The 26,519-nt window shown below is 40.6% G+C and overlaps 1 long non-coding RNA gene across 2 annotated transcripts in view; it reads right to left on the reverse strand.

Annotated features, from left to right (window-relative positions):
• Positions 1-24,895: 24,895 nt before the first annotated feature.
• Positions 24,896-26,519, reverse strand: part of LOC309843083 — a 46,252-nt gene continuing 44,628 nt past the window's right edge. For both annotated transcript variants that reach the window (XR_014299934.1, XR_014299935.1), the window contains one exon: positions 24,896-25,180. This is a non-coding gene — a long non-coding RNA (uncharacterized lncRNA). The remainder of the gene's footprint in view (positions 25,181-26,519) is intronic.

A 26,519-nucleotide genomic window follows, 5' to 3' on the forward strand; every position in this document is an offset into this window, starting at 1 on the left:
TATAACTCAAAAACGTATGGTCAAGGGTGCCTGGGTGACTCAGTTGGTTAAATGTCTGTCTCTGGTTCAGGTCATGATCCTAGGGTGCTGGGATCGAGTCCCACATCGGGCTCCCTGCTCAGCAGGAGCCTGCTTCTGCCGCTTCCTCTGCCTGTTCTTTCTGTCAAATAAATAAAATATTTTTAAAAATATATGGTATGATCCATCCAATTTAAAAACAAAATCATTCCTGGGGTGCCTGGGTGGCTCAGTCAGTTAAATGTCTGACTCTTGATTTCTGCTCAGGTCATTATCTCAGGGTCACGAGATTGAGCCCTATGCCAGGCTCTGTGCTGAGCGTGAAGCCTGCTTAAGATTCTCTCTCCCTCTGCCCCTCCCCTGTCTCTCTAAAAAAGAAAAAGAACAAAAACAAAAGACCCCCAAAAGTGCTGAAGAAGATAAAGTACCTAGTGCAATTGTGGTATTAAATGTGATCTATTTAGTATTAATAAGCAATTACTATGAGCAAATAAAAATGGGACTTAAAACAAGAATATGTTTAATACGAGTCTCAGAATTCTTTTTCAATAATCCTAAATCATACTTCACTTACAGGAGGTGTGTAGTCTGTTTTTCAGAGGGATTTTCTCCACAAAGTCTGAACTATGCATGATTTGTGTGAGGGACATAAGTCCTTCCAGCTGTTGAAAATTAGTCTGGTCACCAGTCTAGTGAGATCATCCATGAAATGCCCTGCTTATTGGCAATTTGTTGTTTTTGAGCTCTTCAAATTAAATACGGCTGCGGTTCATTCCAAGAAGGGGTCAAATCACTTAGCAGAGCATGGAAAGAGAGGATGTGTCAGTACTACCCTTAATCACATTCTTTCACTTCTTTTATTCTCTTTCATTCTTGGCTTTGGTCATCTAAATTCATCTTCTGGGTTATAAGTGATCATTGGCCATTTATGAGAGCATGGTCCTTCCCAAAGTATCCAGGGTTATGTTATTTTAAATGCATATATATTGGGCTTCAGATTATGAGCCAAGAACTGAACTTCAGCTTTTACGCAGCTTGTTTTTCTTCTGGTAGATCCATGGCATAGATATTGTGTCCCAATTATACAGGTAAGAAAAAAGGTGCAGAGAGGTAGAGCAATGTTTATAACAGCATGACTATAAAAAACAAGATTCCTAAAAATTACTTCAAACCACAAAATCAAAATTCATGGGGGATAGCTAGGAATGCAGAATTCCTGCATTTTTTCACTAGTGCTCCAGGATGATGATGATGATTGCCTTGTATTATGAAAAATGTCAAACCTATACGAAAGTAGAAGGGATAGTTACTAAACCCCCTGTCCCCATCACCCAGTCCCAACAGCTATCAACAAAGGAGTGATATCCTTTCAGTTGTTCAGACTTAGCCTTGTGATGCTGTAATTTCTATGTCTCTTGAATGAAAGATCTACGTGATTCTTTAAAATAATAAAATTTGAAAATCAGTGGAGTTTTGTGACTTTCTCATGTCACTTGGCTGTGGAGCAGCAGGGCTCAAAAGCATATCCAAAATATGTAACTCCAGGTAGAAGTTTCTTTCCATTAAAACATAGCTGTATTCGTCAAGTCCATAAATCTTTACTGAGTTCCTCATATTTATAAAGTACCAGACTGAGGACAAAAACATGTATAAAGAAGCAAACAGTGTATAATGGAGACAATGAAATAGTTAAGTCATATTGCAAAATGGCCTGTGAGCAAGGACCAAAAAGAATAATGTAGATAATAAACACATTAATGTGTTGGAAATGGGAGATCAAAGAAAAATGAAACCATTTTAAAAAGTCTTTATTGAAGAGGCAGGATTTGACCTGGGCCTGTAGCAAGGGAGGGCTTTCCAAGTGAAGAATAACATGGATAAAAACACAGAATTCAGAACAAACACACTTTTCTGGAGAACTAGGGAATAAGAAACAGGCTGGCTGGACTAGATAGATGGTATCTAGAGGCAACATCGGATTGTTCTGTGGAGCCAGATCATGGAGGTTCTCAAAGGCAAGATCGAATAGAGGGTACCAAGAAGCCACTGGGAGTTTTTGAAGAGGAGAGAAATAGGGTCGATGTGGGAATTTGGGATGAAAACTGTGGCCACGGTATGTCTGAAAAACATGGTTTTAGGAGGTCAGGTGACCAATTCAGAAGTTACTGCCCTGAATAGGGCGGAAGATGAAAAGGACGAAGACTGAGAAACAGCTGTGGAACATTTTATAGAATCGACTGGACTTGGTGGGACAACAGGCAGAGATGAGTTGAAAATGACTCTCCCAGGGTGGCTGGGTGGCTCAGTCGGTTAAGCTCAGGTTATGATCTCAGGATCCTGAGAGTGCATCAGGCTCTGTACTCAGCTTGGAGTCTGCCTAAGAGTCTCTCTTCTTCTCCTTTTGTCCCTCCCCCTGTGCTCTCTTTCTCTCAAAGTAATAAATAAATCTTTTTTTAAAATGACTCTGAGGGGGCGCCTGGGTGGCTCAGTCGGTTAAGCGTCTGCCTTTGGCTCAGGTCATGGTCTCAGGGTCCTGGGATAGGTCCCCGCTTCGGGCTCTCTGCTCAGCAGGGAGCCTGCTTTCTCCCTCTCTCTCTGTCTGCCTCTCTGCCTATTTGTGATCTCTATCTGTCAAATAAATAAATAAATATTTTAAAAAATAAATAAAATAAAATGACTCTGAGGCTGTGTAACTGGGTAGTTAGAAGAGTTGAGGTGTACCAAAATGAGTTTTACTAGAGACTGGAGGCTGTGAGACTTGTGTTTGAGGGAATTAGGGTAGGAACACAGGAGGGGAGAGCCATCATGAGCATAGGCAACAGTTGCAAGAGCAGTAGATACACAGGAGGGGAGAGCCATCATGAGCATAGGCAACAGTTGCAAGAGCAGTAGATACATGGTCAAAGGAAGACTTACTGGAAACTGATGACAGGCAGTGTCACTCTGTATTACCTGAACCCAGGTCAGTGCATACCAGAGGATGGGTTCACTGCTGGTCCCTATAAGAATGCCCTTTATGACACTGCCCCCAAGGTGGGAGTAGAAACCCCTGCTCTAGTGTTCTAAGTGATTTCTAGGTAGTCAGTTAGGGCTAACCCTGATTCAATGTCTGATTTGCAGAGCATAAAAATGTTTTGTGAAATTTAGACTGTAGAGGAAAAAAAAAATCTAGTGAAAAATTATTGAAGCTACTTAACAGCAAAGCATACATGCTTCATAAAATATTCTTTGAAGCCCATTCCATATGTCTCGTACAAGTGTGATTTTGCTGAACTGTAATCCCTCCTTCCCCAGGGATTAGGAGATCTACAGTGGAAGTAGCTAGAGTCCCATCTCAATTCTGCTTTGGGGGTTTATGGTTTATTTTCCTCATCTGAGTCCATTTGTTCCTTTCTAAGATTCCAAATTGGTCTGTGATAATTAACACATTTATTAAACAAATAATTACTAATCATCTATTTTTTTCTAATGCTAGACATTCAGTGATAAATAAGACAGATAAAAAGCTCTACCTTGTCAGAATTTACACTTTCCCTCTGACTTTGCTCAATGACAAATGATTTATAAAAGTGCTCATGCAAAATAAAGTATGCTCAGAATGGGAGTAGATATTTGCAAATGACAGTACAGACAAAAGGTTGATAGCCAGGATCTATAATGAACTCCTCAAACTCAACACACACAAAACAGACAATCATATCAAAAAATGGGCAGAAGATATGAACAGACACTTCTCCAATGAAGACATACAAATGGCTATCAGGCACATGAAAAAATGTTCATCATCACTAGCCATCAGGGAGATTCAAATTAAAACTACATTGAGATATCACCTTACACCACTTAGAATGGCCAAAATTAGCAAGACAGGAAACAACATGTGTTGGAGAGGATGTGGAGAAAGGGGAACCCTCTTACAACTGTTGGTGGGAATGCAAGTTGGTGCAGCCTCTTTGGAGAACAGTGTGGGGATTCCTCAAGAAATTAAAAATAGAGCTTCCCTATGACCTTGCCATTGCACTCCTGGGTATTTACCCCAAAGATACGGATGCCGTGAAAAGAAGGGCCATCTGTACCCCAATGTTTATAGCAGCAATGGCCACGGTCGCCAAACTGTGGAAAGAACCAAGATGCCCTTCAATGGACGAATGGATAAGGAAGATGTGGTCCATATACACTATGGAGTATTATACCTCCATCAGAAAGGACGAATACCCAACTTTTGTAGTAACATGGACGGGACTTGAAGAGATTATGCTGAGTGAAATCAGTCAAGCAGAGAAAGTCAATTATCATATGGTTTCACTTATTTGTGGAGCATAACAAATAGCATGGAGGACATGGGGAGATAGAGAGGAGAAGGGAGTTGGGGGAAATTGGAAGGGGAGGTGAACCATGAGAGACTATGGACTCTGAAAAACAATCTGAGGGTTTTGAAGGGGCGGGGGATGGGAGGTCGGGGTACCAGGTGGTGGGTATTATAGAGGGCACGGATTGCATGGAGCACTGGGTGTGGTGCAAAAATAATGAATACTGTTACGTTGAAAATAAAAAAAAAGTATTCTTAACTGTATAAACTGTCTTTGCTATTCTCATTTTTGGGCCATGTGTACATTTGAATTATGTATTCCTTCTCAAATCTATCCTTCTCCTCTCTGCCTGCTAAGCATCAGACCTAATGATTTCTTTCTTTCTTTTTTTTTTTTAAGATTCTATTTATTTATTTGAGAGGTAGAGAGAGTGTGCAGGAGTGGTGGGGAGGGGCAGAGGGCAAGGGACAAGCAGACTCCCCACTAAGCAGAGGGCGGGAAGCGGGGCTCAATCCCAGGACACCAGGACCATGACTCAAGCTGAAGGCAGAGGCTTAACTGACTGAGCCACCCAGGTGCTGCAGACCTAATAATTTCTAAGTGTAACATGTAGTTACACTGCTACTGGGCCAGTGGCATCACCACCCCCATCCCCTGAACAGCCCCTCTTTCTGTTAATATCAGTGACACCAACTACCCCCAGACCCCTTAATTCCACTCCACCTCAGTTTTCTCTTGCTCCTCCTTCCCCGAATCCCATGACCCCCGTGGTTGTCTCATGCTGTCACCTGCTGGGACACTCTCTGAAGCTTTAGTGGAGTACGACTAGAGAGAGTAACACCTGCCACCAAGAAAATCTTCCCCATTCCATGCCCATTTTCACCTCTCCAAACCCTTCTTGTATTCTGAGCCCAGAGGAGTGAATTTAAAGTTAAACTTGCTGGGCTCCTGGGCGGCTCAGTTGGTTGAGCAACTGCCTTCAGCTCCGGTCATGATCCCGGACTTCCAGGATCGAGTCCCGCATCGGGCTCCCAGCTCCTCGGGGAGTCTGTTTCTTCCTCTGACCTTCTCCTCTCTCATGCTCTCTCTCACTCATTCTCCCTCAAATAAATAAAGAAAATCTTTAAAAAAATAAATAAATAAAATGTGCTGACTACAAACAGCACAAAATTTACCTTTTTCTTTCCTCTAATTATATGGGTTGCACTGTAGCTCAGAAATCAAGAAAGGAGGGACTATCAATGACTCAGAGAATTCACCTCTACTTTGGCAGGGCTCTCAGTTGCCTTCTCACAATTTCCCACTCATGTAGTAAAAGCTACAACAACCTCTGGCACCTAGGTGGCTCAGTTGTTTAGATGTCCTCTTGGTTTTTGGCGCAGGTCATGGTCTCAGGAGTGACTTCAAGCCCCTTGACGGATTCCACCTCAGCACAGTCACTTGAGATTTTTTCTCCCTCTCCCTCTGCTACTCCCACTCATGCTCACACACACACACACACACACACACACACACATACACACTCTCTCTCTAAAATAATGAAATAAATCTTTTTTTAAAAGCCTACAGCAAAACATTCCATAGGCTTTTTTAAAAAAAGTATTGTTACCAAAGAAGTACTGTTACTTTTACTCAATTGGATTCTGTTTAGTCAGGAATATAATCTATTCCCAAAAAAGTACAGTACTTAAAAGGCTGTCTAGGAACACCTGGGTGGCTCAGTGGGTTAAGCATCTGACTTCAGCAAAAGTCCTGATCTTGGGGCCTTGGGATGCAGCACTGCTTTGGGCTCCCTGCTCAGCCAGGAGTCTGCTTCTCCCTCTCCCCTTTCCCCTCCCCCCTCCATGTTCTCTCTCCAGCTTGCTCTCTCTCAAATAATCTTAGTGGGGGGAAAAGGTCATCTACCCATCCTGATAGTGTTAAAAAAAAAAAAAAGAATGTTTCACCTTGGCTAGGATATAGTTTTGAATCTTATACTTTTAGGAATAAGCATTTCTATTTTTTCCTAACCATGTATAAACTAATATTTTTGCCAGTCATTTAGAGAAGCTTCCCTGCTTAAGTTATCTAGGTATCTTTTCTTTGCTTCTAATCAACACTGATTTAAAAATCATAGAGTCTTTCTAATTAATAATTGATGGATCAAATCAATCCTAAAAAATATTTCTGAAAAAAATATTATTTTATGCTGCAAAAATAATAGGGTTAAAATCCAAGTCAAATAATTCTTTTTTAAAAAAAGATTTTATTTATTTATTTGACAGCCAGAGATCACAAGTAGGCAGAGAGGCAGGCAGAGCTAGAGGGGGAAGCAGGCTCCCCGCTGAGCAGAGAGACCAATGTGGGGCTCGATCCCAGGACCCTGAGATCATGACCTGAGTCGAAGGCAGAGGCTTTAACCCATTGAGCCACCCAGGCGCCCCCAAGTCAAATAATTCTTAAATGAATAGTTTCAAAAAGAACAATATTTGATTTCGAGAAGCACCCGTCAAAAGTAAATGGTTTGCTTCAAGAGCCCGCAAGGGAAAAGGATTGCCCACAGATGTTAGGTTTAATATTAGAAATAAATGTTGTTCTAGGTTTGAAGCTTTGTTCTTTTTTTAATTTTTGAGGACATTCAAAAACTTATATGGCAGTTGCTATTATCTTATTCCATTTGCTGTTTTCTTTTTCTCTTATTTTTCTTAAATTTTCTATGATGAGGAAATAATTTCTCTGCTATTAAAAATTCCTTCTAATAGAAAAGAGATATTATCTACTACAAGAGGAGGAAATAAAATGGTAGATTTAATTCTATTGGAAAGGAGAGATCTTCAGTGGTGAAGAAAAGTAATATACTTTAAAATATAAAATCAGTTTTGTTGTTCTCATGGCTTTACAACAGTTTGGCTCCCATCAAGAACATGTTTTATATTAGAACTTATAAGTTCACAGCATGAGATAAAAAGGGTTTTTTTTTTCCATAAAGAAAAGCCAGTGCCTAAGTTCTTACCAACACATGCCAGAAGAAAATTTTCATGTCACCATGGAATACTTAATCTTGATTTGTTTTAGACAAATAACTTGTAACTTCAATTAAATAAGGAGTAAATATTCAACCATGAAGTGTTTTAAACCCTGAGGCTTCTATGTAGAAGAAAAGTAATAAATTAATCTTGCAGAACCATTGCTGTCCTCTGACTCTACCTAATTATCTCAGAAGATAAAATGTATCAGAAATTCAACAGAGGATTATACAGAATTATCAGGATATACAGAAAATCATTCATTAATACAGACTCCTCAAATGAAAGTGAATTTGATAGAGTTTCTAAGTGACTAATGAACTCGTCAATGCTTAGTAAAATTGCGTGCATTATATCTAAAGTTCTGAATCTCTAAAATGAAAAGAAAAACACTCTCCCTTTAAAATAAACTGGTTTCAGTCCGTATTCATCCAAATCGCCTTACTTCTGAGAACAAACTTTAACACAGTTGACATTCTTTTTTTACTTTCAAAAAAACCATTACATGCAAAGTCATTATCTGTGCTCCACTCCTGCCTCTCCCATCAAAAAAGGATCTGGTTAAAAAAAAAAAAAAAAAAAAAAAGAAAGAAAGAAAAGAAAAGAAAAAGAGAGAGAGAGAAGGAAGAAGAAATTCTGGTAAGTTTTACCTAAAATGACTCCTCTTCTCAATTTCCCACTTCAGTTAAACAGCTGGTCATGATTACAGGCAAGTACCATCCTGAATGCCTCACTGGCCTCACACACAGCCCATCCACGTGGCATCCCCTTGCAACAATGTTGTAAGTTCCAGAGAGTATCTAGAAGTCATAGAAGTTCAGTATCAGGGTAACACACTTAGACCACAAAAATATCAGAGTTCTAACCCTGACTCCCCACATCTGCCCATGTGTCCTGGGGCAACCTCTTGGGCTTTGGTTTTTCTTGACTAACTGGTTAAGTGAGTTGGACTAGATTTTTTTTTCGTAAGTCCCTTCCAACTCAAAATTCTGATTCCGAAGGTACCACACTCTCTCCCAGTCCAATAGACTCAAAACCATGAAAGATTTGACTACATTGTTTTCATCTGAACTATCATCAAACACTTTTTATTTGTTTGTTTTGTTTTTCATCTTACTTGGATCTTATCCTTTTAGGTACAATCTGTAATCTTGTTAATTCACTTTTCCTGTGGTATCTACTTACCATGTTGCCTAACTCTGAATCTTCAGGGGTTCCTTGTAGTCTATCCTGTTGGAGACTCTTCAGAAGAGACTATATCACACATTTTGAGAATAATTTGGCTCCAAATTGTCAATCCAATCTTATTTTCCACTTCTCCAATACAACAAAGACCATTGGCTCATGACCCCAGCCTTTTACTTGCTGTGGTCCCCCATCTTGAAACTATTCCATTCCTACTCCTACTCTCAGCCAGTCATATAAATCTCTACATATTTTCCAAGTTATTTATTCAAGTACTCAAGACCTAATGCCTTTAACTATTGTGAGATTGAATAGCACCGTGGTTACAAAGCTTTTGCTAAAGTCAGATTGTGTAGGTTCAACTCCTAGATCTGTCAACTTTCTAGTTCTGTATCTTTGGACATAACCTCTCCGTACTTTTATCTGTGGAGTGGGGATAAATTAGTATCTACTGGACTGAGTTGCTGTGATGTTAATAAATTAATGTGTAAAATTCCTGGACCTGTGCCTGGAACACAGTAGATACTCTGAGAGTATTGACAATCACTATGGTATGAGCTCTCTGCAGCATGCTTGGTCAGTAACATATATTTAGGAATGTATATTTAAATTGTCCTCTGTTGCTCACTTCTCTTTCTCTTCTTTAAATTTTTTTTTAAATTAATTTGACAGACAGAGATCACAAGTAGACAGCGAGGCGAGCAGAGAGCCCGATGTGGGGCTCAATCCCAGGACCCTGAGATCATGACCTGAGCCGAAGGCAGAGGCTTTAACCCACTGAGCCACCCAGGTGCCCCTCTCTTTCTCTTGACTAGCTACAAAGAGAAGGGAAGAGCAAGAGTGATGTCACTCTCATTTCTACTCTCTCCACGGGCAAGGAGTGCTGTTCGCACTCCTAGTACCCACACCCAGAAAGAGAAGTATAAAACTCGAGAAGAAAGCCAGGAAGATTAGTGGTTGAAATTGGAGACTGCATGGAAACACTGAAGAACAAGGACTCCCAAAACAGAAAAGTTAAAGGTTATTTAAATAAAGGTCTTTAGAATACATAGAAACTTTAAAACCCCACTGGGAATTGTTTGCTGTCCATTTTCAAGCACCATCTCTTTCCTCCTTCCCTCCCCTCCCCTCACTGCTTTTGTGCCATTTCCCATTGTGTTCCTCTTATCCACCTTCTCTCATCCCTGTGCCAGATACACATTATGCATTATACTCACTCCTAGTCTGGAAGGTGGCTTTTATTAAACTTTTCGGCAAAGCTTTTGATAACTAAAAAACTGCCCATAATCATACAATCAAGCCAATAAGTAGCAGAACCAGAATTCAAACCTAGGTCTGCCTGATACCAAAACCCAAGATCAGCCCACGACACATGCCATCACCCCTATTTCTCCTTGTAAGTCCTGTTGCCTTTTGCTTCCAGTTTTCCCAACTGCATCATAACAGGAACATAAAATATATTCACTAAGAGCTTGTCACTTCAAAAGAAATTCCTGAGAGTTCTAAATACTGCAATATTCAGAGTGGAGATTTTTTTTTTTTTTTGAATGATCAACCTTAATAAATCAACGAATTAACTAGTTAATTGGCTCTCCCATGTGTCAGCCAGACTGAGGATCTCTCTAACAGGAGAGCATCTGGCTTGACAATTTTTTTCAGGTATCTTTTTTTTTTTTTTTAAGATTTTTTGTTTATTTATTTGACAGAGAGAGATCACAAGTAGATAGAGAGGCAGGCAGAGAGAGAGGGAGAGGGAAGCAGGCTCCCTGTGGAGCAGAGAGCCTGACGTGGGGCCCGATCCCAGGACTCCAGGATCACGACCCAAGCCAAAGGCAGAGGCCCAACCCACTGAGCCACCCAGGCGCCCAAGCCTTCTATGTTCGTAAAAAATTCAAGTTGTAGAAAATACTTCAGCCAATAAAATGCAATGGCTGAAGATGTCACCAAGTAGTAAAATCACATGAACTCTATTAGGGGTTGATAGAGATAATTAGTAAAGAAATTTAAAATCTAAATATTTCGTTCTCTTAACAGGAAACTGATAAACAATCTGTTTATGAAAACTACTCATGCAAAAGCTAGTCAGCCTGTGATCTACAGAACTGTCTCAGCAAATCATGTATTTAAAACCTTTGTTCATGTTTCAGGAAAACCTGTGTAACAACTGCAAAAATGTATGCCAATCTGAATATGTGCCAACATTTTGTTTAATGACCACAGAATAAATAAACTATGATGGAAGCCTTGATGCTCTTTAATGATTTGTGAAATTCTGAGTCCACTAACTTCTTTATATTTAAAAGAAGCCAGCAAACATCCCAGCACAGGAGGTCCAGATAAAGTGAAAAGCTTCCTTGATTGCATCCATGTGTATTGACTTGATTCTTGACCTTCTGTAAAATTGAAATTAAATGAAACATACACTGTATAAACTCAGCAGAAACCTCCCAGGCCCTACAGAACTGGCCCTGTAAAAAAAACATTTCCTTGAGTGAAACATAGCACAAAACATAACCATTTTATTGGTATATAATCAACAGGGAAAAGAAGCCCAACAATGTCTTCTACTACCCTGGCTCTGGAGTATTTTCCTTCTGTATAATTATTTTAATTTTATTTTATAAAAGGAATATATGATCAATACAGAATAGTTCAAAATATATTAAATATAAAATAACTAGGAAGTTCATCCAAAGACCTTTAATATTTTAGTGTGCCTTCTTTCCATTTTTTTCTTATGATAAATATTTTTTTAAAATAAAAGTGCCATTTTACTCTACACCCTATTATATAACTTATTTTTTTCACTTAGTACTCTATTAAGGTTTTCTTATATTTATATAACCTATAATTTATGTAAGTATTCATTTTGTAAATTCTCTTGATTCATTTAATAGGATATATAACAATGATTATATTTTGTATTTTTACTGTATCTTTTATATGTGAAGGTCTCAAAAAGTTGTTTAGAAACACAGTTAGCTTAGCAGCACCAAGATTCTCTGGTTATTTATAAATACTCCATCTTGCCTTTAAATCCAAGGGTAACCTCCTTTAAGCAAACCCACATGTCACGAGATGGGAAAAAGTTGTTATAGTCTAAAAACCAGAAGGGAAATACATTTTAATCACAGTGGGTCAGCCTAGAGCAAGAGTACAAATGGAAGCCACACATCATATATCTAAAATTTTAAAAGTTATAAATCAAACTAACTGTTGAATAAAATGTGCTCTTCACATCACCTTGATAAATGCATTTTGTTGATGATCTGGGGGTCCATGATAGAATTAAGACCCTCAGACAACTTGGAGTTTCTCAACCAAATGTGAAGGCCCAGGGAGATCCAGTCTGGCTCCAGTCAATGGCCCAGAAACTATGGTCCACTTCTCCTACTCCTCACACGCCTGGCTCTGTCCCACCCTACAGCAGCCCCACTCACATACACATAGACACTTCAGTTCTGTCCACAAGTCTACCCACAAACTTGACCCCCATCAGTCCTGGGAGTGAACATGTCAGCTGCACATCAGCCCTCGAGAAGACAAAATAGGTGAGCCAAAGAGCCATGTGCAGGCCTTTGGAAGCAAGCCAGAGGGAGTTCTGGCAGGAAACTTGGGAATCCTAGGTACCTGAAGCACACTGTAAAAAAGGGTGGGGGTGGGGGGAATGTGGATTCCCTGTGGACACATCCCCTGGCCATATGCCCTCTTCTTGGTGTGTGTATGGGGGGGAGGGGAGTACAGCTGCGGGAGGGCCAGGATGGTCTTGCTACAGCACTACAGCACAGGGCCTAAGGTTAGAACCTCTTCTGGCCAGTAGAAAGGCAAGCCCCATCATTTTTAGAAGATTTCTTTTTTTTTTTTTTTTTTTAAAGATTTTATTTACTTGACAGAGAGAGACACAGTAAGAGAGGGAACACAGGCAGGGGGAATGGGAGAGGGAGAAGGCAGGCTTCCTGCAGAGTAAGGAGCCCGATGTGGGGCTTGATCCCAGGACCCCGGGATCACCACCCGAGCTGAAGGCAGATGCCCAACAACTAAGCCACCCAGGCGCCCCTTGAGAAGATTTCTTAATGAGCCCACTTGAAGCAGAAGCCAAGACCCTCAAGGACAAAGTTTGGAGAGAAAAAAATTAAAAGAGAGAGAACACTTAGAAGCCTGAGGGCCGAGCCAATGGGATTATATGATAAATCACAAAATTTTCTTTGACTCCTGAAATACTTGTTGGAAATGGGAATTTTTGCACCACAATGGAAACCCACGTGTTTGAACCTAGTTAACTTAGGTTTATATGAGATTGACTTAGAATGGATCAAGAGGAAATAAACTCTCTGGAACTTTCAAGAATCCTAAGGAAGGGTCACCTGGGTGGCTCAGTGGGTTGGGCCTCTGTCTTTGGCTCGGATCATGATCCCAGGTTCCTGGGATCCGGCCCCACATCGGGCTCTCTGCTCAGTGGGGAGTCTGTCTCTCCCTCTTTCTCTGCCTGCCTCTCTGCCTACTTGTGATCTCTCTGTCAAATAAATAAATAAAATCTTAAAAAAAAAAAAAAGAGAGAATCCTAAGGAAATCTCTCTAGCCTCTCAAAAACCATGAAACAGCGGCCCAAAGGAGGGACACTGTTGACCTGATATTATCTAACTTAATGAGGGACAAAGACATGACAGCTGTATTCTTGGTAATATCTATACGAAAATCTGCCTTTGAATAAAGTATGGATGTTTTCCGTACTTTGCAAATATAATCATCCTGTGATTATTTTTAAATGGGATGGTTTAGTGCTTTTAAAAGTGATTACATTTTAAACTGAGGATGACATGTAGGTTATATGTAGAAATGTCAGAATCAGAGATAAATAGGGCTCTGAATTCCTTTGTGCTGTATTAAATCCAAAACTCACTCTTCCTCTTCTCCTTTTAGGGTGCTAACATTTTGCCAGCTGAAGCTAGGGTTTTCCAAAACACTTCAAGCAGTTTTCAGGATTTAAGTCCAAGATAAAAGTCATCTGCATTTTTCACTCAAATGGGCTATCTCTAACAAGTTTTTAGGGGCACTCTTTTCTTTCACAAAGCAGTCTTAAGTCACAGAGTAAAGGGTTAGTTCCAGCAGCAAAGTGGGAAGCACAATACGTTGTTTGCTTTCTTAATAGTACAGGGTGATTTTAGTCTTTGTGGAGTTTTATAGCACCTGGGACTCATTTCCATTAGTTTCCCAGCCTACAACCATAGCTCCTGCAAAATAGCTCTTAATTAACAATTAATAATAATTAATAATAAATTTCTTATTAACCAAAAGAAAAAAGAATACAACAAACATCAAATTCTTTAGCATCAAGACATCTTCTCAATTCAAGTCCTGTTGTCAGTAGCTTTAGGTTCTGACAATTAATTTGGATCTTTCGTGACCTCTATAAATTTATGTTGACTGTATTTTGCCTAAACTACCTTCCCACTGTGATCATTCAGACTGACTGAACATGTGCTGTGTGCCAAGGCTTATTGTCCAGTGGAGGAGACAACCCAAAAGCACAATTATGAGCAAAGGAGTGCCAGGGTAGAGGTAGATTCAGACTGCTGCCGACACACAGAGGGAGGGAGAGACCAGCTGTGTGGGCAGAGATGTGTGATGGCGGCGGTAGTGGTTGTGAAGAGGTGAAGAGGTGGGTAAAAGAAGGTGTGTGCTTCGTGGGAAAGTAGATGGACGGGCGTTATAAGAATAAAGTAGCATGTACACAAACTCAGAAGCCTAAGGATACATAAAAACAGCAGAGGCCAATAAGTTCTATGGAGGGACAGAAATACCGTGTGTGTGAAGGGAGGGGAAAGGATTGTGTGAAGCTAATGGTTAGCGATGAGGGCAGAAGACAGAGCCAAGCTGTAAAAAGGTCTACAGAGGAATCTGGAGCCTCACAAGAAGGCTGTCCTCAAAGCCCATGCCTGATGGGCAAAAGCACTTTAGAATAAGCTGCTTTTGATATCTTGCTAATGAGACTTCTTAGAATTCAGAATTCATGCCGAATTCCATTTTCTACTGAACTGTGTCAGAGCGAGTTTCCACAGCCCTCTCAGAGGAGCTAGCGGACTGCAGACTGTGTTAGGAGACCTCCAGGGCCTGGCTTCTCAGAGGAAGAAAGCTGAAGAAACCAACTGTTAAAAAGACCTTGGCAGAACTAACTTGGGAACATAGGGAACCTCATGATAACAGAGATGGGGAGACCCATGTCCAAGATCCTGGGAGATACTCCAGAAAGGGTAGTCCCCTAATAGATGATGATGATGATGACGATGATGATTAGCATAAGGCCATACTTGCCCAAGGAAACATTACTAATGCAAACAGTGAGCCTGTGTGTGAGCACTCATGAGAGATGGAGAGGTTCAACCTTAAGCATGTCTGTCTAAACATCTTAAAGCTGTCTAAACTAACAGGATACAAAAAACCTCTGCGTGCGGCCCCAGAGCACACAGGTTCTTACACGTCCCCGATCGGTATGCTCATAAATGCCACTGTGCGGTTCCAAGCTTGAACTACTCAAATAGTAAGTTTTGAGTTAAAGCCATAATTCATTGGAAACTTTCATTTTTAGACAAAACTGTTTCATTTTACTACCCACAAAGTTGAACCCTAAGTTACAAAGAAAGTAGAAGTTTTGATAGTAATGTCTAGAGATGCTTTGGAAAGAGATCAAGGTATATCCCCTACCCTTTGGTGGACATTTGTTATTTGTGCCTGGGGGGCGTTCACTTCCCCTTCATCTAAGGACTCCTTTAGGGCATGTGGTCTTGGTGGATGGTCAACAATGGCGCCCTACCAAGGAAACACAAGTTAAGACATCAGTCTCCTTCCCGAAAACTAAATATCTAGTAAAATGACAGAACAAGAATGTTTGGAGTTTTCTCCCTCCTTTCTCCCTACTGCCTCTTCCTCTTTCTCCAGAGAGTCCTTCTCTAGAGTTTTTAAGGTATTAAGTTAGCCAGGTTTAGTTTCTTTGCTTACAACCAAACAACCCTAATATAATGTGTTGTAGTTCATGCATCTCTGTAATCTTGTGAATCTGGTTTAATGGTCAGAAGCGCAACCACAAGGGAAAGACAGACGAAGGAGATAGAGATACCAAGGTTTCAGCTTTGTACAAAGTTCATTAGAATTTCCAAGTTGCTTCAAAATGGTATGGGGGTAGGAGGAGCAGATGGGAAAGACTGGGCGCAGAATGGAAAATTCTGTAAACGTGTGCTAACAGAGGCTCTTTCGGGTGCTAATCCAGGTGATGAGAAGCATTTTGGGCAAACCATGAGAATCATAGGCGTGAGGGCAATAACATGGACCTGCTGAGTCACCCCGGAGACCAAGGTAAGGGCAGCAGCAACAAGGTGGAATCCACTCACCAAAGTGGCATTCTGGAATTACTCAGGGCAGTATCAGATGCATGAGGCAGAGCCCCCCAGAGCAACGAGCCACCGCAACCAGGGGATGCACGGCAGTATCTGCTGCAGCAAGAGGCAGCAGTTTAGGGCCACTTGCTCAAACCTTGGCTGGAAACTTCCTATCATTTCTGACACGGTATCCCCACTGGCAATTTTCCCAGAGAATGGGAGGGTTCTAAGGGCAATGCAGAGGCCTCGGGGGCTCTTCTGCTTCACCCTGTTGCCCTCCAGTGGTTAGGCGAGACTCCAACCTCAGGACTCTTCTGGTTCCTCTACAACCCACATATTCAGGCTTACAAAGAGCAGGATTTCCCTGTACCTCACATTCCAGATTCTTTATCTATAAAGGGAAGTAATACAGCACCATGGGTCTGGAGTTGAAACCCTGCCTCCCCTGTCCCCAGAGGCACACAGTAGGTGTCTCCTAGGGTTGTTGTGAAGGTAAATGAGATAGGGCAGATCAAGCATTTAGCCTAGAGACCCACACACAGTAAGGGCTCAAGTGTTAGAGGAAGTGCCAGCAAAGATGCTCACCGCTGTGACTCAGAACAATTCTAGTCCCTTTATTTTTACCCTCAAAGTCCCAAAACATTCTGCATGAGAGAAAATCCTGCTGGGTCCTACAGGCCCTACAATAGTCATGTGGCCCTAGAGGACTTCTACTGCAGGTGGGGAGGCCAGGAGGGGGGTTGGCTCTTGCCTCAAGAAGGGGGAAGGGGAGCATCTGGCCACAAAGTCCCTTGAGGCCAAGTGGCAGCTGATTCACACAAATGGTATTTGGATCGAGGGGAGGGGAACAGGAGAGGAGCCTGCCCCTGCCTCCCGGAAACTGACTCCTCTCGCATCATCTCAGCTGCCATCTTTCATCACCCAGACCTCCCCCAGATGTGGCAGCCAGCTTGCTCGCACAGAACCCCCTCCCACACCAGCAACATGTTGAGACTTCGCTGCCTGCCCAGCACTTTTAGGGGCTGGGTTCCTGTTCCTTGTAGAAGAGGCAGAGAACTACAGCAGAAAAAAGTGGGGGTAGGGAAAAGGACTAATAACTGGTTTATTTATTTATTTTTTAATGTATCTGGAGAAAAAAAAAATTACTTCTTCATATACAGGCTGTTTGAATATCCTGGCCAAAAAAAAAAAAAAAAAAAAATGCTCCTGTATAGTAGACACTAGGATCTATGTTCTCAGAGAAAAATCAAAGGTTGGGACAGCTAACCATGCAGAAAGGTAAAATCCTTCCACTTATACAACTGCTCCTAGTGAGTCACAGTTGGGGCAGTGTTGGCTCCAGCATTAATGAGACAATGATGTTTAGCTGGACACAGTGGGAATTAATTGGTTTCATTCAACGTCACAGTGTAACCACAAGGGGAAAAATTAATCTTCATTTAAAATATAGGATTTTCACTATATTTTTCAAAATACAGAAACTTCCAAAGTTTTTTTTTCTATGTTCATGTGCAGTTTTTTGTTGTTATTGTTGTTGTTATTTTTTGTTTTTTACGTCAATAAAATCCCACTTAGAAATGGTTTTGCCATCACACTGCCCTTTTTAAAATGGTCCATGGAAAATTAGTGGTGCTGAATTCCCACCTCACTCTAAAAAGTTTTCTGGAGGAACTTGAGCGCTCATTTCCAGTGGCTTCATACCTGGGCTCCAATAGCAATGTTCACACTGGGTGCATAGAAAAGAAAAATAAATGTTATTATTTACTATCCAAGACCCTGGGCTAAGCATTAGAGGCACTGCTTAATTTTGCAGATTACAAACATGAAGCTCAGAGAGGTGACACCACAGAGTTGGGATTCAAACCTGCCCCAGTTCTTTGCAACTGTGATGTGACCTTGATAGAACATCATATTCTATAGCCCTGCTCTCTCTATTACCATCTCTATGGCCAAAGTATTTGGCGTATGTTAAGTTCTCAATAGATGTTTACTCCTGGTGATTCTTTTGACCTCTTTAAGTAGGATGCACCTGAACTTACTTCCTCCTAGGGTATTCCCATTTTAAGCCAACCACAGTAAAGCCCTCAACATCTACAGTTCTCTATTGAATTTTAAGAGCAAGGTGAGAATATAAAATGAGAATACAAAAACATAAAATGAACCCTGGAAGTACTGGTCATTGAGAGAAGTAACAAAGCCTGTTGTGAATTCACATTGCTACTTGGTTGTTACAGGTTTCTTCACAGCTTTCAGTATTCTCAAATTCGAGAAGGGAAAAGGGTGAAGGAAGGGTAATACATTGAATCACTAAGGATTAGGACAACCAAAGAGAGAGCTGTTTAGTCTAGATGGTGGCTGGCTACAAGTGTGGGGACTCAGGTGCCAGCCAGCCAGGTATCCATCCATTTAGCTGTACATTCTCCTTCCAGTTGCCCGCAAAGGCATCAGAGATCTTCCCGCCTCATCCTTGCCCACAACCCATGGCGATCCTAATCCTGTGAGGACAAAAATATTGTTACCCCCATTCTACAGATAAAATAACTGGCTTAGAGGAGTCAGGTAATTTGTCTAAGATCACAGAGCCATTGAGTGGCTGAACTGGGTTACAACCAGTTCTCTCTGGGCTCTTAGATTATTAACTAAAACTCTATTTCAAATAAAACCTTACCAAAGTTACCCTTCAGGGACCTTCCCGACTGAGATGGGGAATGATCTGCAGAGATTACATTTCTGATCCAAATCAAACCTAGGCCGAAGGAGACAAGGCAAGGGCCAAAAACAATGATTCATTGCCTACCTTGTGAAAGATGATGGTAATTCTAGGTCAAAGTCTAATGAATGGATGTCTGCATAGCAATTAGCACAGCCAGGCACCCTGGCTGGCAATCTTGGCAGAGCAGCCATGGATTGTCATAGAAACTCGACTTCTCTCTCTCCCAAAGAGGAATCCACTTGGCTCACCCAGGACAGAACAGGCTGCTGCCCAGGAGTGCCCTTCTCCCCCAGGCTGGAATTCTGCTCCACTAACATCTCCCGAGAGAGAAGCAACTCAAGGACAGTCACAGCAAGATGGGATGGCTGTGCTGATTAGTAGAAATATACATCACCCTTCATTTCATCCAGTTGCTTTGAAACTTTGGATAACTCATACATGCCCCTGAGAACAGCTTCGCAAAAACTACTTAAAGTGGGGCATATCTGGGTGGCACAGTCCATTATGCATCCAGCTCTTGGTTTTGGGTCAGGCTGTGATCTCAGGGTCATGAGCACAAGCCCCACATTGGGCTCCATGTTGGGCATGGAGTCAGCTTAAGACTCTCTTTCCCTTGGGACACCTGGGTGGCTCAGTGGGTTAAGCCTCTGCATTCGGCTCAGGTCATGTTCCCAGGGTCCTGGGATCGAGCCCCGCATCAGGCTCTCTGCTCAGCAGGGAGCCTGCTTCCTCCTCTCTCTCTGCCTCTCTGCCTACTTGTGATCTCTGTCTGTCAAATAAATTAAAAAAAAAAAAAAGACTCTCTTTCCCTCTCCCTCTCTCCCCTCCTCACCCCACATGTGCTCTCGCTCTGTAAAATATAAAAAAATATATTTTAAAAAATTACTTAAAGAAAATGTAAGTAGAATCGACTTGTTCAATATCTCCTGTCCGCAAGATTCGTCATTTTTAGTCAAGAATGACAACATTGGGACGCCTGGGTGTCTCAGTTGGTTAAGCAGCTGCCTTCAGCTCAGGTCATCATCCCAGCGTCATGGGATCAAGTCCCACATCGGGCTCCTTGCTCCGCAGGGAGCCTGCTTCTCCCTCTGACTCTGCCTGTGTTCGCTCTCTCTCTGACAAATAAATAAATAAAATCTTAAAAAAAAAAAAAAAAAGAATGACAACATTAAGGAACCAAAGAAGATATCCCATTAACATTTTGTCTTTTCTATACAAATGTCTGAGTCTTCCTAATCCCTTAAAAATTTTCAAGCAATATGAATCTAATTAGCATGCTAGTTGAGCCATTAGTTTTATACAAGATCAATGTATATATATATGTATATATATACATATGTATATATTTTACCATTATTTATAGTATATGGCATTACATTATGAATCTACCTTCTATTTTACTGGGAAGACAGAGGGTGGAGGATTTAGGGGAGGAGCTAAAATTTACAGAATGCCTAGCATGAATTGAGCATTTTAATCTGCAAGACAACTCCATGAAATACTTATTATCTCCATCTTACAGGAAAGAAAACGAGATTCAAAAAAGTTAAATAACTAGTCCTACATCTCACAGACAGTATAGAGCTGGGATGCAAAGCCAGGGTCCTCTAATTCCAAAACCTCTGTTCTTTCTACCAAATTTCACATACATTTATTTCACTTCACATGCATCTATATCTGGGATTACTTTGCAATATACAAATTATAGAAAAATTCCAAGATTTAAACTAGTCAGAATCCACTTAATTAGAATTTTGAATTAAATGATTGTCTTCTCCCATCCCCCAAGTCTCTGCTACCATCTATTTTCAATGTGTCAGAATAACAGTTAAATCGTGACACAGCGACCATGGTTGTTTTTAATTTTTAAGGTATTCCACAAAGGAAGATGAAATTTAGCTCATCTTCCTAAACCAATTCCCTTACACTGCTGGACAGGGATTGCTGACATGAGCCCAAGGCATTGTGAGATTCTAAATTATTGAAGAAATAATGGACTGATGGATTTCCTGAAGATTTTTGGTAGCAAGCTGAAAGAAAGATAATATGGAGAAGGGTGAGTGACTGTCTAGAAAAACTCTGCTATATAGTTCCTTGACTGTGTCAGTTAGTCTGTGTAATTAAATACATTTTATTTTATTTTTTTAAAGATTTTATTTATTTATCTGACAGGGAGAGATCACAAGTAGGCAGAGAGGCAGGGAGAGAGAGGAAGGGAAGCAGGCACCCTGCTGAGCAGAGAGCCTGATGCGGGGCTCAATCTCAGGACCCTGAGATCAGGACCTAAACCAAAGGCAGAGGCTTAACCCACTAAGCCACCCAGGTGCCCCTAAATGCATTTTATTTATTTATTTATTTATTTATTTATTTATTTAAGATCTTTATTTATTTAAGATTTTATTTATTTATTTGACAGAGATCACAAGTAGGTAGAGAGGCAGGCAGAGAGAGAGAGAGAGGAGGAAGCAGGCTCCTCGCTGAGCAGAGAGCCCGATGCGGGGCTCGATCCCAGGACCCCGGGATCATGACCTGAGCTGAAGGCAGAGGCTTAACCCACTGAGCCACCCAGGCACCCCCCTAAATGTATTTTTAAAGAAACCATTATTTCCTTCCAAAGGCCTGTATTTTGCTGTGTGGATGAGCACAAATGCCATGAGCAATGAAAGAAATTGCCTGGGATTGAATCTCAGCTCCATCACTACTCAGTCTCCGGATCACAGGTAAGGCCTTACCTCTTTGGATATGAGATTCCTTGCCAATGAAATAATGGTTATAATGAGTTAGAATAATGAAATAATGAGTTGGAATAAGATAATCTCTAAGTCCCCATGCATTCATGCATGCAGTCCTCCAATAATTATAAGTGTTTTTAAAGACACAATGTTCCAGTGTTTGATGATATCATCTTGACATTATCACTACCATCAACATCAAACATTTGTATTTTAAGCCCCTGCCATTTTAGACACAGTGAATATGGAGAAATGACTCAGTCCTGTCCAAGGAGTTCACAAGGGGAAACATGATACATATACCACTGCAAAAGGTGGTCCAAGGAAAGCACCAATGATTGATGTATGCAGGAAGCACTATAGGATTTCTTAAGAATTATTTAAATTGCAGGGCGCCTGGGTGGCTCAGTGGGTTAAGCCTCTGCCTTTGGCTCAGGTCATGATCTCAGAGTCCTGGGATTGAGTCCTGCATCAGTCTCTCTGATTGGCAGGGAGCCTGCTTCCTCCTCTCTCTCTCTCTCTGCCTGCCTTTCTGCCTACTTGTGATCTCTCTCTCTCAAATAACTAAATAAAATCTTAAAAAAATTATTTAAATTGCTTTTGTTACTTCAGCAGTAATGCTGAGACAAACTTGATGACCTATGGAGCACTCCTTAGCCACCACAATGGATGTGATACCATACTCGATATTTCCTCCTCAATATGAAAAGCACAGATCTCCAGACCAGTCACTACATACAATCAGAGGCAAATGGCTATATGCACATAGACGGTCTACACAGGAAATGTAAGTAATTGTGTACTGAACATTCATACACATTTGCCTTCATTTCAGTGTTACCGGAAATGCCTGCTATATGTTTGGTGCTGGGTGCAGTAACAGTGGTTCTAACAATAATGCTCTGACCACAGGAAAGGAGAAATACCGTTGCCTGAGCAATCTGGAAAGATTTCACAGCAAAGATAGGACTTTATCTGAGCTCTCAAGAAAGAGCAGGATTTTGACAGGGATGTGTGTGCAAGGATGTACACAGGCAAGGAAGACTAGGAAGACCTATCCTTTCAGGTTGCAGCAATGTGTCCTAGACTCTGTGCCAAGATCGCTGTGGGCCAAAATAAGTAAATCCATATGACTGCAGCAGCAGGTACTTGAGGAATTTCGTGGAAGTCAAGGTTAGAAATAAAAACCAAATCCAAAGATCGTCCCTCAGTAGTGAATAATAATGAAGAACATGGGATCTAAAGCCAGACTTTCTGATTGTAAATCCTTCCTCCGTGCGACCCTGGGCAAGTTACTTAAGCCCTCTGTTCTAAATATTAAGTGAGTTAATGTGTGGAAGTACTTAAAACAGTACTTGGCCCTTAGTAAGGGTCATAGAAATATTTGCTATTCAATATACAATGGGGAGATACGAAAGGTAATGAAATTAGCATGTGAGCTGGTCTATTTATATAGTTATCCTTACTGTGACGTAACTATATTAAGGAGCTGAAAAAGAAGTTTGTGGTTGTAATTGTATTGCAAAGTTTAGAGGAATATATATTTAATCCACACAACTAGTTAATGAGTCTCTCCGCCTTGGCAGCGCTCAGCTTGTCCGGATTCCAAAGACATACCATACAGGATAGTTCACATTCTCAGCAACTCCTGGGATTTGGAAAGGACATTTCTCTTCATTAAAACAGTGAGGGAAGATGCATGCCTTAAAATGAAATGATTATCCTATTTCTTATTCACTCTTCCATTGTTTTTATTAGATTTGCTTAGAAAATATTAGTGTATTGGAAAATGAAGATTGTGGCTCATGGAAAGGAACAGAAGATGTCTAGGCAGATTGGCACACATGATTCTTTTAAAAAATGGCAAGGGCATTCTCATCTTAGGAGAAGCAGGAACAATAGCCTTAAGGATGTTCTAGAGATCATGTATGTATTATAAAGACACCCTTCCTCCTGCTATTCTATTACTCACAGGTGACCAAACTTAAGGGAAAAGAACATTGTCAGGGCACCTGGGTGGCTCAGTGGGTTAAGCCACTGCCTTCGGCTCAGGTCATGATCTCGGGGTCCTGGGATCGAGTCCCACATCGGGCTCTCTGCTCAGCAGGGGGCCTGCTTCCCTTCCTCTCTCTCTGCCTGCCTCTCTGCCTACTTGTGATCTCTCTCTGTCAAATAAATAACTAAAAAATCTTAAAAACAAAAAAAGAACATTGTCACAAATAGCAAGAAAAGAGAAGTTAAAATTTTTTTGGAAGGCTCTAAAAATGTAATTTTTTTTTTTCCTTTGAGGGATAGTAAATATACATATTATAATTTGTTAAGTGTTATTCCTTTAGAAAATTCTGAGTCAAAATCCCATTATTCTCATTATCCCATTTTCAGCAAGAATTGACTTTCTGGATTATGTAAGTTTTTAAACTATAAATTCTGCTCAAAGTTCTGCAGGTTGGAAAGAAAGAAGTAGGGCAGAATTTCTATTCCATGTGCTGGAGGAGGCCTGGAAAAGGAAGCAAAAAAGCCATTGCACTCCGGGAACTGCAGCAAGGCAGTATGACCTAGTTGTAGGCCCAGACACCTGGCATTCTATTCCAGTCTTGCTCTCATTTGGGCCACATCATTTACTAACTTCCCTGGCCCTGGTTTTCTCTCTCTGTTGAAATATATATTAATGCAGGGGATTTACTATTGTGGTTATACTCTTGTTGTTTTGGAAATCCCAATTAAAGTAGTCAGGTTGATTCTCTTTCTCTCTCTCTCGTTCCCATTTTGCTTTGACTAGGCAGATGTTAGATTTCACGTATGCACTTACAAATATGTGGGTATACATTTACAGTGAAAGTGTACCCTATACAATGATCATATTAATCATTACCGTATCATATATAATAATTTTGTAGATATTTAGGAACCATGCTTCCTCTATGTAATGTTATCATCTAAATGTTGAGAGAAGATCACTTTAAACTAGGGGGATATTAATGGGATGACAGGATCCAGCTCCTTTTGTCTCTTGGTTTACTTTCCAAAAAACTCCATTAATGCAGATGAAGGAAGTCTCCTTTTATTCCTGCCAAAGTCTGCATAGGGAGCTATAGCATTTCCCTTGTTTCCTGGGCTCCCCCTGCTCCTTGAGCTCCATCAGCAGTGGTTCTCAAAGAGCAGCCTCTGGACCAACGGCATTATAATCAGCATGACCTGAGAAGTTGTCAGAAATATAAATTCTCATGCCTCATTCCAGATCCACTGAGGCAGAAACTCCAGGGGTGAGGCCCAGAAACCTGTATTTTCACAAGCTCTTCAAATTATATACAAGGTCTTCAGCTGATTCTTGTGGATACCAAAGTGGAGAACCTCTAGCCATAGTATCAAAATGTATAACAAGCCATTTGGGGAACATAAGAAACTAATACAGGGTATTAGAATCTGGTGGTAGAAATCATACACAAAGTAGATTATTACAGTGCATCCTCTTCAAATGTTATTGTGGTGTCCTCCATTGAAAACCAAAATTTTAATATTATTTTATACATAGTTTTATTTCATGTCTTAAATCAAGAAACATTTATTGAGCCCCACCATGTACAAAGTATTGGGGGTGTAGAGATGAAAAAGACCTAGTCCCTGTCCTTAGCAATTTACATTCTCCTCTAGTAATCCAGAAGAGGTGGGGAGGAGAATGTAACCAATATGTATTAAAGCCTTACTATTTGTTCTTTGCAAGTATGACATTGCTTAATAAGGCAATTCTGTCTTCTATCATTGCAGGAAAGGAGACAATCTTGGTGAGGTTTCAAAAACTTGCCCAAGGTTAGAACATTTTTTTTTCTTCTAACAAAATTCAAACCTACAGAAAAGTTGAAAAAAAAACTACAATTAGAGACTTCATCTAGATTTGTTAATTGTTAACATTTCACCTCTAAATATACCATCATGTACCTTCTTAGACATCCTCTTACATTACCACACCATCGTTATCACATCCAAGAAATATATTATTGGTACAGTAATATATGTCTCATAATCTACAACTGGCTCAAAAATATCCTAGATAGTTGGGTTTTCCCCCAATTATGTTCCCATTAAGGATTATGCATTGTTTTCGGTTATCATGTTCCTTTTGTTTCAGTTTTCTTTAATCTAGAATAGTCTCCTTGCTTTCTTTTTCTTAATTTTTCATGATGTTGACTTTTTTTTTTTAATTGAAGTGGAGTTGACACACAATGGTAGTTTCAGGTGTATGACATACACAGTGATTGAACATCTCCATGCATTATGCTGTGCTCACCACAACTGTAGCTACTGTCTATCACCATACTACCTTTATAATACCATTGACTACATTCCCTATGCTGTAACTTTTATCCCCATGACTTATTCATTTCATGACTGGAAGCTTTGACTTCCCAGTCCCCTTCACCCATTTTGCCCACTCCACCCACCTCTGGCAACCATCAGTTTGTTCTTTGTATTTATGAGTCTGTTTTTGCTTTTTGTTTGTTTATTCATTTGCTTTGTTTTTTAGATTTCACATATAAGTGAAATCCTATGGTATTTGTCTCTCTGTGTCCGACTTACTTCACTTAACATAATACCCTCTAAGTCCGTCCATGTTGTTGCAAATGGCAAAATACCATCCTTTTTATGGCAGAGTAATATTCGTGTGTGTGTGTGTGTGTGTGTGTGTCTGATTCTGTGCCACATCTTCTTTATCCATTTATCTATGATGGACATTTGGGTTGCTTCCATATCTTGGCTATTATAAATAATGCTGCAGTAAACATAAGGGTCAATGTATCTTTTTGAATCAGCATTTTCCTTTTCTTTGAGTAAATATCCAGTAGTGGAATTACTGGATCATATGGTATTTCTATTTTTAATATGTTGAGGGACCGCCATACTGTTTTTCACAATTTACATCCCCACCAACAATGCACAAGGGTTCCTTTTTCTCCACATCCTCACCATGTTGTTTCTTATATTTTTGATACCAGCCATTCTGGTGTGAGGTGATATTTCATGGTGGTTTTGATTTGCGTTTCCCTGATGATAAATGATGTTGAGCATCTTTTCATGTGCCCATTGGCCATCTGCAGAACTTCTTTGGAAGTGATGACATTGACACGTTTGAAGAGTTTAGATCAGTTGGTTGGGAGAATCACTGCATTTTGGATCTGGCTGATTAT

The sequence above is a fragment of the Mustela nivalis genome (assembly GCF_964662115.1).
Source record: "Mustela nivalis genome assembly, chromosome: 10".
Classification (NCBI taxonomy): Eukaryota; Metazoa; Chordata; class Mammalia; order Carnivora; family Mustelidae; genus Mustela; species Mustela nivalis.